Consider the following 14,707-nt stretch of genomic DNA (forward strand, 5'->3'; position numbering starts at 1 on the left):
TGCCCATAATGTCTGCTCGGGTTTTCTAGAAACTAAAGATGTACATATAAACTAGAGAAGTAGATTTAATTTTCCACAAATATAAAAGTCATAGGTGCTTATTATAGAAAAGTCAGAAAAATATGAATTATTGGAGATAAGAAAAAAGTCCTGCTTTCACCTCTCGTAGTTAGGCATTGCTAGTGTTGATGTATTCCTTGTTCTTAATTTCCATCCTGCATGAAGACGGCTCATCAGTCCCTCTCTGAGTCAGCCCTCCCAAGTCAGAGATTCTAGGTCTCCTTGCAACAGGCCAACTAGGATATAATCCAGTGTCTCTTTTCTTGGTAGCAACCCATGGGAAGGGGCAAAATACACCTACCTTCAGAAACCAGCCAACAACATTTACTTGGAAAGTCATCTAAACACTGGTCAATGTAAATTGCGAGCTATTTTATCTAACTCTCTCTTATTAGGGATTATTCATTGCGCTCTCCCTCCTAGCCACCACCTTTTTCCTCAAGAAAAGAATTATAAAGATGAATTAAACAGGGTTTCTGCCCCTCAGGAAGCTCCCATTCTCATCACTGCCCTTGGAAGGCAATATTATTTCTCTTAAGTATTATCTCCTAACCTGCTCTGCTGTGAAGGGTTCTCTTTGTTAGAGCTACTGGTGTCCCCCATCTCACTTCCTCCCAGAGGAACATCCTTGTCCAGAAACTAATTGGAGTTCAACCCAGTCCCTTCTCCCAATTTCCCCTCTTCCCCCTGAGTCTCGCCTCTAGTTCCCCAATCAGGCCTCTCCACTTTAAATGTTTTTCTTGTAGCCTCTTCTCTTCAAAAAAAATAGGAAGTGAATTCAGACAGTACATGGCCAAAGGCAGGTGGTACAGTATGTTCAGGGACCTTTAGACCTTCCACAGTGGGATCTCAGCAAAGTGGCTGAAGCAGGTTATAATGTGAGGGGTGTTCACCCAATGCCCTCCAGGGACTGTGCCCATTGTTCCCAGGAGCACTGTATGTATCTGAGTGTTTGTGACCCTGAGGGAATTGTATAGCCCCTGGATTTGTAAATTGTTCTAGATAGATTTTCAATCCCAGCCTTAAAAAGTATGAGTCCTCTCTTTCCCAAACTTACCTCCCATGCCCCTCAGACCTTGTTATGATGTAAAGGTCATTTTTAATACTCATCGGAAGCCAGCATTTCTCCATTTTTATTCCATGGCATGTTAATAAATACCATATAGAGAAAAAGCTCTGTGATCAAATTCAAAAAATGCTTGATAAAACTCAATGAAACATTTTTGCAGCATTTCTCAACCCCTTAGAGTGCTACTATACATTTGAAGTTTCTTTTTTTTAAGATGTTATGTATTTATTTGACAGAGAGAGAGCACAAGCAGGCAGAGAGAGCACAAGCAGGGGAGAAGGGCAGAGGGAGAAGCAGGCTCCCCGCTGAGCAAGGAGCCCAGTGCAGGACGTGATCCCAGGACCCAGAGATCATGACTGAGCCAAAGTTAGACGCTTAACCAACAGAGCTACCCAGGCGCCCCTACATTTGAAATTTCTAAGGAAATGAGTCATATAGCATTTTTCAGCATTATTCAACCCCGAAGCCTTTTTCTTACACATATCTTTGGGCAGATGCTTCATGGAACATATTTTGGGAAGTTCTGGAGGTCTAAACCCAACATAACTGGAGACATATTAAAAGGCTTCTATAGAAACAAAATATAACATTTACAAAAGTTATCCCAAGTACAGTAGAATTAAATCTCCTTATTTTTTTCTTAGGACCACTCATTCCATTGCTCATCTACCTCTCTTGCTTTTCTTGGAGTGAACACACAGATTATATATTTCTCTGCCTACCGCATGCATCTTTTTTTCTTCACCACTTTTATTCTGTACCAAGCAATGTTCTAAGCGCCTTATATGCATTCTCTCATTACACTTCTAGAATAACTACATTTAATAGGGACTGTTTTTCTGCTATTATCAATTCCATTAATAATAATGTGGCAGCTGAGGTACAAAGAAGTGACTTGCCCAAGGGAACAAAGCTAGTAAGTGGTGGAGTCATGAATCTAAGTGAGACAGTCTGACTCCAGACCTTCAGCTGTCAATTCTCACACCATACAGTCTCACCTAGCTATGCCTTCGCCTGAATTTGCAGCTATTTGACTCTATCTGCTACTACTGTTTGTTTCCACATAGATCATTTAGCTCTCCATGAAGTAAAACTCCATTCCACTACTGTGAGCTTTCCTGGGCCAGTTATTCTGCCAGCATGTGCCCTTGGTTCAGTAAAAATTTGATAAGAATATACATTTGGCTCAAAACAACAAAAAGTTCTTTAATTGCTCAATATAGAAGTAACAGTCACTTGATCTACTGATAGTGACTGAGACAAAAGTTTCCCCAAAGTAACAATAAATACCATTTATTAAACAATTATATTGTACAAGGCACTATTCTCAGTACTATTGTATTAACTTCAATAATTCTCCCAACAACACTGAGGCAGGGATTATTTTTGTCCCCATTTTACAGCTGAGGAACTTGAGGCACAAAGGTCCAGTTACTTATCCAGGGTCACCCAGCTTGTAAGTTGCAAAGCTGAGATGCAAATTCAGGCAATCTGCCTTCAGAGAGCACACCCTTAACTACTACCCTAGCCATACTGTGTTTCTTTGTGTTCATGGTCCAGAGTCTAACCACAAAGTACAGAACTTATGATTTCATCATTTATAATCATACTTTCTAGTTAAAACTGTCCATAAATGTTACTGAATACTGGGTCTATATATGCAGGTGCATCTCTTCTTAAGCATAGTGCGATATTTGTACATCTGTGTATTTATCAAGAATGAAAGAAAGAGGGGCACCTGGATGGCTCAGTTTGTTAAGCGTATGCCTTTAGCTCAGGTTATGATCCCAGGGTCCTGGGATAGAGCCCCACATCGGGCTCCCTGCTAAGCAGGGAGTCTACTTCTCTCTCTCCCTCTTCCTACTGCTCTCTCTACTTATACTCTCTCTCTGTCGAACAAAGAAAATATTTTTTTAAAAAAGAATGAAAGAAAGAAAATAAACATGTAAGTAAAAATACTGCTCCGGGCAGTTAAACCTAAAAGGAGACAAAAAAATGAAAGTAGCTAACTGATGCTGCAACATTTGGAACACATCTTGTTCATTTTCTATGCCGGCATCTAGCAAAGCACCTGGCATATAGGTAGTGCTCAATATTTATTGTTGAGCTCTTTATCAATAGTTCCTGAAATAAGTGACACGTGAGCTGGGTTTGAAAGTGAACAACTTTGCCAGAGCAATCCAAACAAAGAGACTATGTACAAAAATCATAGCACGAGGGAACAGCTGAACTATAAGCACTTCATTTTTTGTAGGGCAAGGTGGGGAGTGGTAGGAAAATATGTTAGAGAGCCAGGGTAAATAAAGGGCCTTGCATGACCAGCTGAAGAACTAAGACTTCATACAGTAGACAATGGGGAAGCAGTGAAGAGTTTAAAGCTGGGTGAGGCATGATCAGACTTGCATATTAGGAAAATAAACTTGACAACAATGAGAAGAATGGTAAGCAAGAATTGAGATGAAAGGAGGAAAGATCAGTTAGTCAAGATGGAAATACTGAGGGCTCAGCGCTGTCATTGGTGCTGAGAATGGAGAAGAGAAAATACTTTGGCAGATATTTAGAATGTGGAATTAATGAGACTGATGGTAAATTAGATGTGGGAATTGAGAGAAGAATATAGGTTTCTGATTGTTGAGTCTGTGTGGTTGGTGATGCCCTTAAAGAACACAGATATATGGAAAAGTTTTGAATCATTTCAGACACATTGCACCTGAGAGAATAGTGGAGTATCTAAATGAAACTCCTCTGGGTGGTGGACTCCTTTATTAAGTGCAATTGGTTGAATGAGGTTAGTAGGTGCTGCGTGCTTGGTAAGGGAGGTTTGGGTCAGCAGGGACTGGGAGATCTACGTTTTGGTCAGTGGGATAAAACCCAAGACACAATTCATCTTGGCCTAGGGATAAAAATAGAAGATGGTAGAATCTAGTGAAAGGATTTTGGGAAACAAATTGGCTCATTATTACTACTCCTATTCAACATTATGCTGAATCTTCTAATTAGCACAATAAAAAAATTAAAAGGCTGAAAATGAATAATAAAGATGTTGTTATTCACAGTGTTATGATTACACAAACTACTGAAGAGAATCTATAAGGACTAACAAGAGAGGTTGCTGAAAATAAGGTCAATACGTGAATGTCACTGGCATCTGTATATACCAGTAACATCCATTTTGAAGATATAACTTTAAAATATATAATTGTAATAGCAGTATATCTATAAAGTAACTAGGAATAAATATAACAACATATGTGAAATAGCTCTGTGGAGAAAATTGTAAAAAGTTAATGAAAATAGTTTTCAAAGGTGTAAATAGTGCAAAGATGTACCATATTCATGGATAAAAACAATACCACTAAAGACAATAATTTTTTTCAAATTAATGAATTCCAAATATTTCTAACACAAACCTGAAAAATCTCCCAAGAACTCCACAAGTTATTCCTAAAATTAAAAGGAATGGGGTTGTAAATAGCCAAGATAATTTTTGAAAAAAATAAGAAAAGGGGAGTTTGGGGCTGCCTGGGTGGCTCAGTGGGTTAAGCCTCTGCCTTCAGCTCAGGTCATGATCTCAGGGTCCTGGGATCGAGTCCCGCATCGGGCTCTCTGCTAGGCAGGGAGCCTGCTTCCTCCTCCCTCTCTCTCTCTCTCTCTCTCTCTGCTTGCCTCTCTGCCTACTTGTGATCTCTGTCAAATAAAATCTTTAAAAAAAAAAAGAGGGGAGTTTGCCTCTTTAAATGATAAAGCTAGAGCACTTAAAAAATGTGGCATCGGCATAGATAGGCAAACAGACAAGTGGAACATAAAAGAGATTCTGGAAACAGATACCCATATAGCTGGGAACTTGATATATAACAGAGGTGGCATGATTCAATGGGATAACCATAAACTATTCAATAAGTGATGCTAGGACAATTAGTGTTTGTTATGTTAAAATCTTTTCTTCATATTACATACAAAATTCCAAAGTGATTAAAATCTAAATATTAAAAGCAAAAATTTTAAGCTTTTGGAAGAAAAGAATGGTAGTATACCCATATGACCTTGAGGAAAGAAATGATTTCTTAAACAGAAAACAAAAAGAATAATTCATGGAAGAAGGCTGATACAGAAGACTATATTAAATTTAAAAGTTCTATAAACAAAAGACAATATATACAAAATTAAAAATCAAACCACAAACTGGAGAAAGATATTTCCTGTGCACTTAAAAGACAAACAAAATATAACCACCAATTTAAAAAAAAAAAAAAACTCCTAAAAAGTAAGGAGGCAACCAATGGTAAGGGAGATGAAAAGCCAATTCATATAAGAGGAAATCTGATTCACTATTAATTATATTAAAAGATGCTCAACCTGACTAGTAATCAGAAATTGTGAATTTAAAATGCTATTTCATAAGTCAAGCAGAGAGAGTCAATTATCATATGGTTTCGCTTATTTGTGGAGGATAAGAAATAACACAGAGGACATGGGGAGATGGAGAGGAGAAGGGAGTTGGAGGAAATTGGAGGGGGAGACGAACCATGAGAGACTATGGACTCTGAAAAACAATCTGAGGGTTTGGGAGGTGCGGGGAGTGGGAGGATGGGTGAGTCTGGTGGTGGGTACTATGCACGTATTGCATGGAGCACTGGGTGTGGTACATAATGAATTCTGGAACACTGAAAAGAAATTTAAAAAAATAAAAATTAAAAAAAATAAAAATAAAACCTATAAAAAAATAAAAAATAAATAAAATGCTATTTCACCTGTGACAAATGGGTTTAAATGTTAAAGTCTGAGCAAATGAAGTGCTGATAAAGATATGAGAAGTATAAACTGGTTCAACTACTTTGGAGAACAATTTGACAAAATCTCATAAAGTTGAAGGTGCATATCTCCAGAACCTTATGATTTCCCTTCTAGGTCTCCAATCTATAGAAATTCTCACTCTTGTACACAGAGATACATGTCAAGGATGTTGACTGTGAAACAATTTGTGCAAAAACTGGAAACAACTTTCCATCAGAGAGGAATAAGTAAATAAAATGGGGCTTATGAATGAAATAACATGACACTGTTAAAATGAATTAACTTAATCTATACAATAGATCTCTCTCTCTCTCTCTCCATATATATATATACATATATACATATATATAAAACAAAGTACAACAACATTCCAGGGAATAGGATTCACCAATCTTTGAGTGCTGTTACTTGTGAGAGGGAGGGAAGAGAGGTATAGGTTAGGAGGGACTTCGTCTACGGCCATACCACCCTGAATGTGCCCCATCTCATCTGATCTCGTAAGCTAAGCAGGGTCAGGCCTGGTTAGTACTTGGATGGGAGGTTAGGAGGGACTTCAGCTGAATCTGTAACATTTTATTTTATTTTATATTTATTTATTTTTTAAGATTTTATTTATTTATTTGACACAGACACAGCGAGGGAGGGAACACAAGCAGGGGGAGTAGGAGAAGGAGAAGCAGGCTTCCTGAGGAGCATGGAGCCTGATATGGGGCTCGATCCCAGGACTCCAGGATCATGACCTGAGCTGAAGGCAGACGCTTAATGACTGATCCACTCGGGCGTCCCTTGTAACATTTTATTTAAAAAAAAAAAAAAAAAAAAACCTGAAACCAATATGCTAAGAATGTAAAATCGTTAAATTTCATATGCTTTTCTCTATCTTTGACATATTTTGTAATTAAAAATACTTTTAAGACAAAAAGGAGCAAGCACTGGGTGCAGGATCAGACCATTTGTATTTGTGCTATGACATTTCCAGTGACATCCTGTGTGACTTTCAGTAAGTTACTTATGGCCGAGAATGTTTTTATCAAATGGGAAACTGGGTGAAATAACCTCTTTGGTCTTTCCCACTTCTAGTATTCTACAAAGGTGAATAGGATACAGATTAGTAAGATGTACCTTGACTGGACAGAGGAATACAGAACTAATGCATCTCTAAGGGCAACCTTCCTCAGAGAATGGGCTCTACCCATTCTAAGCAGAGGTGTAGACTTCATGTTCTGCCAAAGCTATGCATGGGACCAAGGTACTTTAATTGTACTTTTCACACAAGGCCTAAGAATCTGGTGTCCCCAATATTTTATTATAAGGAGAAAAACTAAGGACAAATGGGGGCTGCTTTCCTGAGGCTGGAGACACAGAGAAGAGGCCCAAGTTCTCATACTAATAAAGATAGGCAGCCTGGAGTTTTGCTACTACCAGAGGGATTTTTTTTCTTTCTCTAGTGTTTTTTTTTTTTTTTTGTTTTTTTTTTTCCACTTGTGGCAAGGCCCAATTTGTTGTTTAGACTCAGAGCTTCTCTGAGATGATGAGCTCAGTCCATACACATCTCAGTAAATCTCAGTAGGGGTCAGAATATCCAGTTCTTTCCAGCCCACTCCAGAGAATCTGATTCTATTTGTCTATGGGGAGACCCAGGAAGCAGTATTTTTTCAAAAGTTCCCAGGTGGTTGTAATGTACAGCCAGAGTTGAGAACCTAGTTGAAGGGTGAGCTGGATGAGAGAATGCCCCACATCCTTGTTAGCAAATAGGGTATTCCCCAGGGTAGTCCCTAAACAGAACACTTTCCAACATATTTCTTGGTCTCAGCTTATCTTTGATAATTCTGCTTTGCCACCACCTTGAATGACTGAATTGGAGAGTAGCTACTCCAAAGACCAAGGTCCTGAGATATGTAATTTTTCCTTTTTTAGGTTTAGCAGTACAACATACTCATGGTAACTTCAGGTGGGAGTGAATCTCAGGACATTACCACCAAGCAGTTGTATAACTCTAAACAAATAACAGTCTTTCTAAGCCTCAGTTTCTTTATTTGTAACACAAGGCCTTAGGCTAGATCAGTGGTTTTTACACAGTGTTCTGAGAAGCACTTGCAGTCTGTAGAGTACCTAAGGGGTTGCCTCTGCAAGTGAGGTTGGTTTGAAAAATCACTGGATTAACTGATCCAGAAGGATTTCTCCATAACCAACATCTGACAATTCTAAATTCTATAGGAATAGATTTATGCCGCCACCAAATTCTAACATAACTGGAGATCATATTTAGCAATCTGGTCTAGAGCTGTTATTACAAACTGGCTACTTGCAGACCAAATTCAACACACAGACATGTGTTTTTACCTGAAGAATACTTTCTTTCTTTGGCATCTTTTTAAAAATTTTCCAAATTTGAAGTATAAGACAGTTCTGAAATCTGCACAAATCAGAGGTGTATGGCTCCATGAACTATAACAATGTAAACATATCTTTGCCACTACCACTCTGGGCAAGTTATAGATCAGTAATGAAATGGTAATTTCAGAGGCATCTCCTTATAACCCCTCTTAATCCTTTCCTCCCTTCTCCTCCCTAAAGGTAACCACAATCTTGACTTATAGTATAGATTGGTTTTGCCTTTTTTAACATTTATATAAAGAAAATAATGCAGTACACATTTTTGAAGTTTGTCTCTTTTGCTCAATATTAGTATTAGCAAGATTTGCCTGTGGTTTTGCATGTAAGTTTGTTAATTTTTATATATGAATAGTATTATAATGTTAGAATATAGCACAATTTATCTATCTGTTGTATTGTTTGGTATGCATTTTGTTTCTACTATTTGGCTCTTCTGAATAATGATGCTATAAACATTGTTGTAAATGTTTGGAGAGCCATACAATCGCCCATTTTTGCTTCTGTACCTCAGGGTAAAATTATTTGGTCATGGGGTATGTGTGGTGATTTTAATGTACATCCCCAAATTCTCTTACCCTCCTCTCTTCAAAAGGGGGGAGCTTAAATCCATGACCCTCAAGTATAGGCTGGGCTTAGTGACTCGCTTCTAATGAACAGCAGAAGTGACGATGTATTACCTCCAAGACTGGGTCATAATAGGCATTACAGCTTCTTCCTTGTTCAGTCTGGGGGAAGAGCTGCAATATCATGAAGACACTAAGGCAATCCTATGGAGAAGTCCACATGGTGAGGAACTAAGGCTTCCTGCCGATAGTCATATGACTGAACTATCTTGGGAGGAAATTTTCTAGCGTAGTCAAGTCTTTGGAAGAGCTAACATTTTGACTGTAAACTCATGAGAGACCCTGAGCCAAAATCCACACAACTAAGCTACTGTCAAATTCCTGACCCACAGAAAGAGAGAGAATATATGTTTGTGATTTTAAGCCACTAAAACAATATTGCTTTATGCAGTAATAGATTTTCAGTATAGTAAACATATGTTCAAACTTAGGTTTTTCCCAATTTATATACATACTGCTAATGTATGAAAGTGTTAATGTTCCACATCCTTGGCTATATATGGGATCAACAGTCTTCAATTACAGCTCTACTGGTGGGTGTGTGATGGTATTGTATTGTAGTTTAATTTGCATTTCCCCGATGACTAATGAAGTTGAGCACTTTTTCATATGTTTAACTGCCTTCAGGACTTTGGGATATCCTTTTTTGTCTTTGGTAGAATCTTTTGCTTATTTTTTTCTATCCAGTTTTCTGTTATTTTCTTGATTTACAGGAGTTTCTTATTGTATTCTGGATATGGTCCTTTCTGTGATTATACAGGTTAAAAATATCTTCTCCCAATGTGTGAGTTGCCTTTTGCTCTCTAAATGATATTTTTTGATAAGCAGATATTTTTAATATTTATTTTCAACAAGCTTAACTTATCAATATCTTCTTTTAATGTCTTTAAGATTTTAGTGTCTTATTTAAGAAATACATGCCTTTCTTAGGGTCATGAAGATATTCTCCTCTGTCATCTCCAAGGAGCATTATATTTTGCTTTTTACATTTAGATTTACAATACACACAGAACTGACATATGAAGTAGGGAGTTAAGTTCCATTTTTCTCTCTCTCTCATTTTTCTTTTTTAAAGCAGGCTCCGCACCCAGCATGGGGCTTGAACTTATGACCCTGAGATCAAGAGTCACATGTTCTACTGACTGAGCCAGCCAGGTAGCCCTCCATTTTTTCTCATACAGATATCCAATTGACCAAGACTAATTATTGAAAATTAATTCCTGTGTTTGCTTGGGCAGCACGTATACTATAAAAGGAAAGTAAGAGGGGGAAAGAGAGAGAGAAAGAAAGAAAGAGAGAGAGAGAGAAAAAGAAGAAAGAAAGAAAGAAAGAAAGAAAGAAAGAAAGAAAGAAAGAAAGAAAGAAAAAAATTAATTCCTTTCCCTTTTGTTCAACATTGTCATCTTTTCCAAAAGTGAAGTGTCTATACATTTGTCTATATTATTCTGGACTCTCTATTTTCTTTCATTGAGCTATTTGTTTGACTACCCTTGTGTCAATACTACACTTTTTTAATTATTGTAATCTCCTAACAGATCTTCATACTTACTAGAGCAAGTCCTTTCACTTCACTTTCTTCTCTAAGAATGACCTGACTATTCTCAGTCCTTTACATGTCCATACACATCTTAGAATCAGCTTGCTAATTTACACAAAAATCTTCTAGGATCTTAATTGGGATTGATTTACATCAATAGATCAGTTTGAGAGGAATTGCCATTTTTATATTTTTGAGCTTTCTGATTTATGAACTTAGTATATGCCTCCATTTGTTTTTATATTCTTCAATTTCTCAAAAATTTTTTTTAGTTTTTTTTTGATAGAAATATCATACATCTTTATGAGGTTTATTTGTAGGTATTGATATAATTTGATGATAAATTATATCAATTTTAAAATCATTTTTAAAATTATATTTTCTATTGTTTATGGCTGGTTTATAGACATTCAGTTAATTTTGTATATTGATCTTATATTCAGCAAACTGGTGTGTTTGGTTATTTTGGTTGAGTCCCAGAAATTGTATGAAATATATGAAAAAAATATAGATATTACTTCTGGTTTCACCTCGGAGGTTTAGAGAGCTATGAAGAGAGTTGTTCCCACCTTTACAACAAGAAAATGCTGGACAAACTGCAAAACTAATAGATTCTTGAATCCTTAGGAGAATCGCTATCACAGGGCAAAAATATAACCCAAAATTGGGGAGAGTCAACTCCTTTATAGAAAAACAAAATCAGAGTATTTGATTATCTGAGGCAGATGCCCTCAATGCCATATAAGCCAGTAACAAGAATAACTGGAAAACTGTAATCAATTTCTAAAGGCTGAGTGTGGGCCAGTGTAATACAGTGAAGCAAGCCCTTCTTGAAGGGTTTTTCTGTGAGAACCTCACCAGGAGCACTGAAGAAAATTGAAAGAAAATTGAAGAAAACTCTGAGGACATTTTCCTTACAGGGATGGCTGGATGATGGGGACTAGAAATCATTGCCATAACTTGGCTCAAACCCAGCTCTATGTCTTTTATGAAACAAAAGGCTCAATCTGCAGGGATAATGGAAACAAAAATTGTATCCTTAGGGCACTGGTTGATGCCCATTGCCACTGGGGGGGTGGGGTGGGGTAGGGAACAGGAGAATAAATGTTTAACCCCGGGATTAAGTCAAGGATAGGTTCTGGCCCAGCACTATGTCCAGTGGAAGGCAAGAACACTAGTGATGGCAAGAACACAGGTTCACAATGTCTCATGAAAACTGAAGCAATTAGAACTTCGGAGAACAAAGACTTTCCTACCCCTCTCCCCGTAACCACTCTAATAACATTAAGTAAAACTAAGAATGGAATACAGCTAGAAGAGCTTCAAAAAACAGATTACTTTGGGCAAGCAATTTAAAGGGAAGACTCAGAGGAAAGCAGAAAGATGAAGCCAAGTGTAGAGCAGACATTGAGAGAAACACTCTGACAAACAGCCCACACAAAGTATCACTAGAGAAATTTGAAAGCCTGTGGTACACTGAGGTTAACCAAAGCAACACTGAACTTCCAGCCCAACTCAACTCCAGACAAATTTAACACAAATCCCCGAATCACTAAGAACCTAGCAAAAGGAAAGACAGGCTTATCTCTGAGCATAAAGCATGTATACTTCAGTATCTATAATCTTGTATTACACATCTGACTTCGAACAAAAAATGACGAGGCTGTCTTAGTTTGCTCAAGCTGTCATAACAAAATACCACAGACCGGGTGATTTAAATAGCAGAAATTTATTTCCCAACATTCTGAAGGCTGACAAGTCCAACATCAGGGTGCCAGCATAGCTGGGTTCTGGTGAGAATTCTTTGTGGGTTTTAGATAAGTGCCTTCTCAAGGTGTGTTCAGATGGTGGAGACAGAAAAAGGACAAAGTTCCCAATATCTCCTCTCATATGAACACTAATCCCATCATGAAATCCCCATCCTCATGACCTCATCTAAACCTAATTACCTGTCAAAGGCCTCATCTCCAAATACCACCACACTCAGAGAGCCTCAACATATCAATTTGGGGGAAGATACAATCCAATCTATAGCAGAGGAATACAAAATGGCAAGAAAAATCAAAATCTGAAGAGACAAAATAATCATCAGAATCAGACACAAGGCACCTAGGTGGCTCAGTCAGTTAAGCATCTGCCTTCAACTCAGGTCATGATCCCAGGGTGCTGGGATCAAGTCCTACCTGGTCTCCCTGTTCAGCAGGGTGTCTGCTTCTCCCTCTGCCCTTCCCCCTAGTTGTGCTTGCTCTCTGTCAAGCAAATAAATAAAAATCTTTTTTAAAAAACCTTAAAAAAAAACAGACACAAATATGACATATGTTGAAACTATCTTACAGGGACAACATGCAGGATCAGACAGATAATTTTAGCAGAGAAATGTAAACTATAAACAAAAAAGAGTCAAATGGAAATGCTGGAAATAAAAAAAATGTAGTAATAGAGATGGAAAATGCCTTAAACAGACCCACAAGTAGACCTAACACAGCAAATAAATCATGCAACTTGAAAATAGGTCAATAAAAAATCATATAAACTGATAAGCAAGAGGAAAAAACTAGATTGGGGGGAAAATAAACAGAACAGAGCAACCAAGACCTGAAGGAAAATATCGAACATTATAATATACATGTAATTAGAATCTCAGAAAGAGCAGAGAATAAGTATGGGATAGAAGAAATATTTGAAGAAATAATGACTATGAATTTCCTAAAATTAATGCCATACCTCAAACCACCGATCTAAGAAGCTCAGAAAACAACATGAAGGATAAATACCAAAAACAAAACAAGAGAAACTGAAACAAACCCTGCCCTTAGACATATCGTATTTGTATTAGTTTCCTAGGGCTACCATAACAAAATATTATAGACTGGGTGGCTATAACAACCAAAATTTATTTCTCAAAGTTCTGAATTCTGTGAGTTCAAGATTCAGGTGCTGGCAATGTTAGTTTTTTTCTGAGGCATCTCCTGTTGGCTTACAGATGGCCCCGTTTGCTGTACCTTCACATTGATCGTCCCTCTGTCTATGGATGTCACCCATGGTATCTTTTTTTGTATCCCTTTTCTTATAAGGATACCAGTCAGATTGTTTTAGGAGCCACCATATTGGCCTTCTTTTAACCTAATCACCCCTTTAAAGACCATATCTCCAAATACAGTCTCATTTTGAGGTACTTGGTGTTAGGACTCCAACATTTGAATTTTGGAGGGACACAATTCAGTCTGTACCAAAATCAAACTGCTGGAAACCAAAACCAAAGGAAAATCTTGAAAATACACAGAGGGGAAAAAAAAAATACCTGCAGAAGAAAAAGGATAAGAATTACAGTGGACTTTTTATCCCAGAAACCATGCAAGTAAGAAGACAGTAGAATGACATATTTAAAGTGCTAAAAGAAAAACTATAATAGGATTTGAAATTGGGAAGTATGATGCTTCCATCTTTGTTTTTCTTTCTCAAGATGGCTTTGGCTATTCAGCCTTTTGTGGTTCCATACAAATTTCAAGATTTCAGTGAGAACTGGCATCTTTATCTTATTCCTGATCTTAGGGAAAAAGCTTTAAGCTTTTTACTGTTGAGCATGATATTAGCTATGGGCTTGTTGTATATGGCCTTTATTATGTTGAGGTACATTTATTCGATACCAATTTGTCAAGAGTTTGGTTTTTTTTAATCAATAAAGGATGTTATATTTTGTCAAATGCTTTTTCTGAATTTCTATTAAGATGATTATAAGATATTTACCCTTCATTCTGTTAATGTGGTATATCATGCTTATTGATTTGCATATATTGTATCATCCTCAAAACCCAGGGGTAAATTCCACCTGTTCATTGTGAACAGGTATGTGTATGGTCTTTTTAATGTACTGCTGAAGTCAGTTTGCTAGTATTTTGTTAAGAGTTTTTGCATCTATGTTCATTAGGAGTAAAAGCCTATCATTTTCTTTTTTATTATAGTGCCCTTACCTAGCTTTGTAATGAGAGTAAAGCTGGCCTTGTAAAGTGAGTTTGGTATTGTTCCCCACTCTTCAATTTTTTGGAAGAGTTTAAGGAGGATTGGCATTATTCCTCTTTAAATGTTTGGTAGAATTCACCTGTGGAGCCATCAGGTCCTGGGCATTTTCTTGGTTGTAGTTTTTGATTACTGCTTCCATCTCCTTACTCATTATTGGTCTCTTCAGATTTTCTGTTCTTTGTGATTCAGTCTTGGTAGGTTATGTGT

Source organism: Enhydra lutris, unplaced genomic scaffold (genome assembly GCF_002288905.1).
Source record: "Enhydra lutris kenyoni isolate GAN:26980312 unplaced genomic scaffold, ASM228890v2 scaffoldscaffold39, whole genome shotgun sequence".
NCBI lineage: Eukaryota > Metazoa > Chordata > Mammalia > Carnivora > Mustelidae > Enhydra > Enhydra lutris.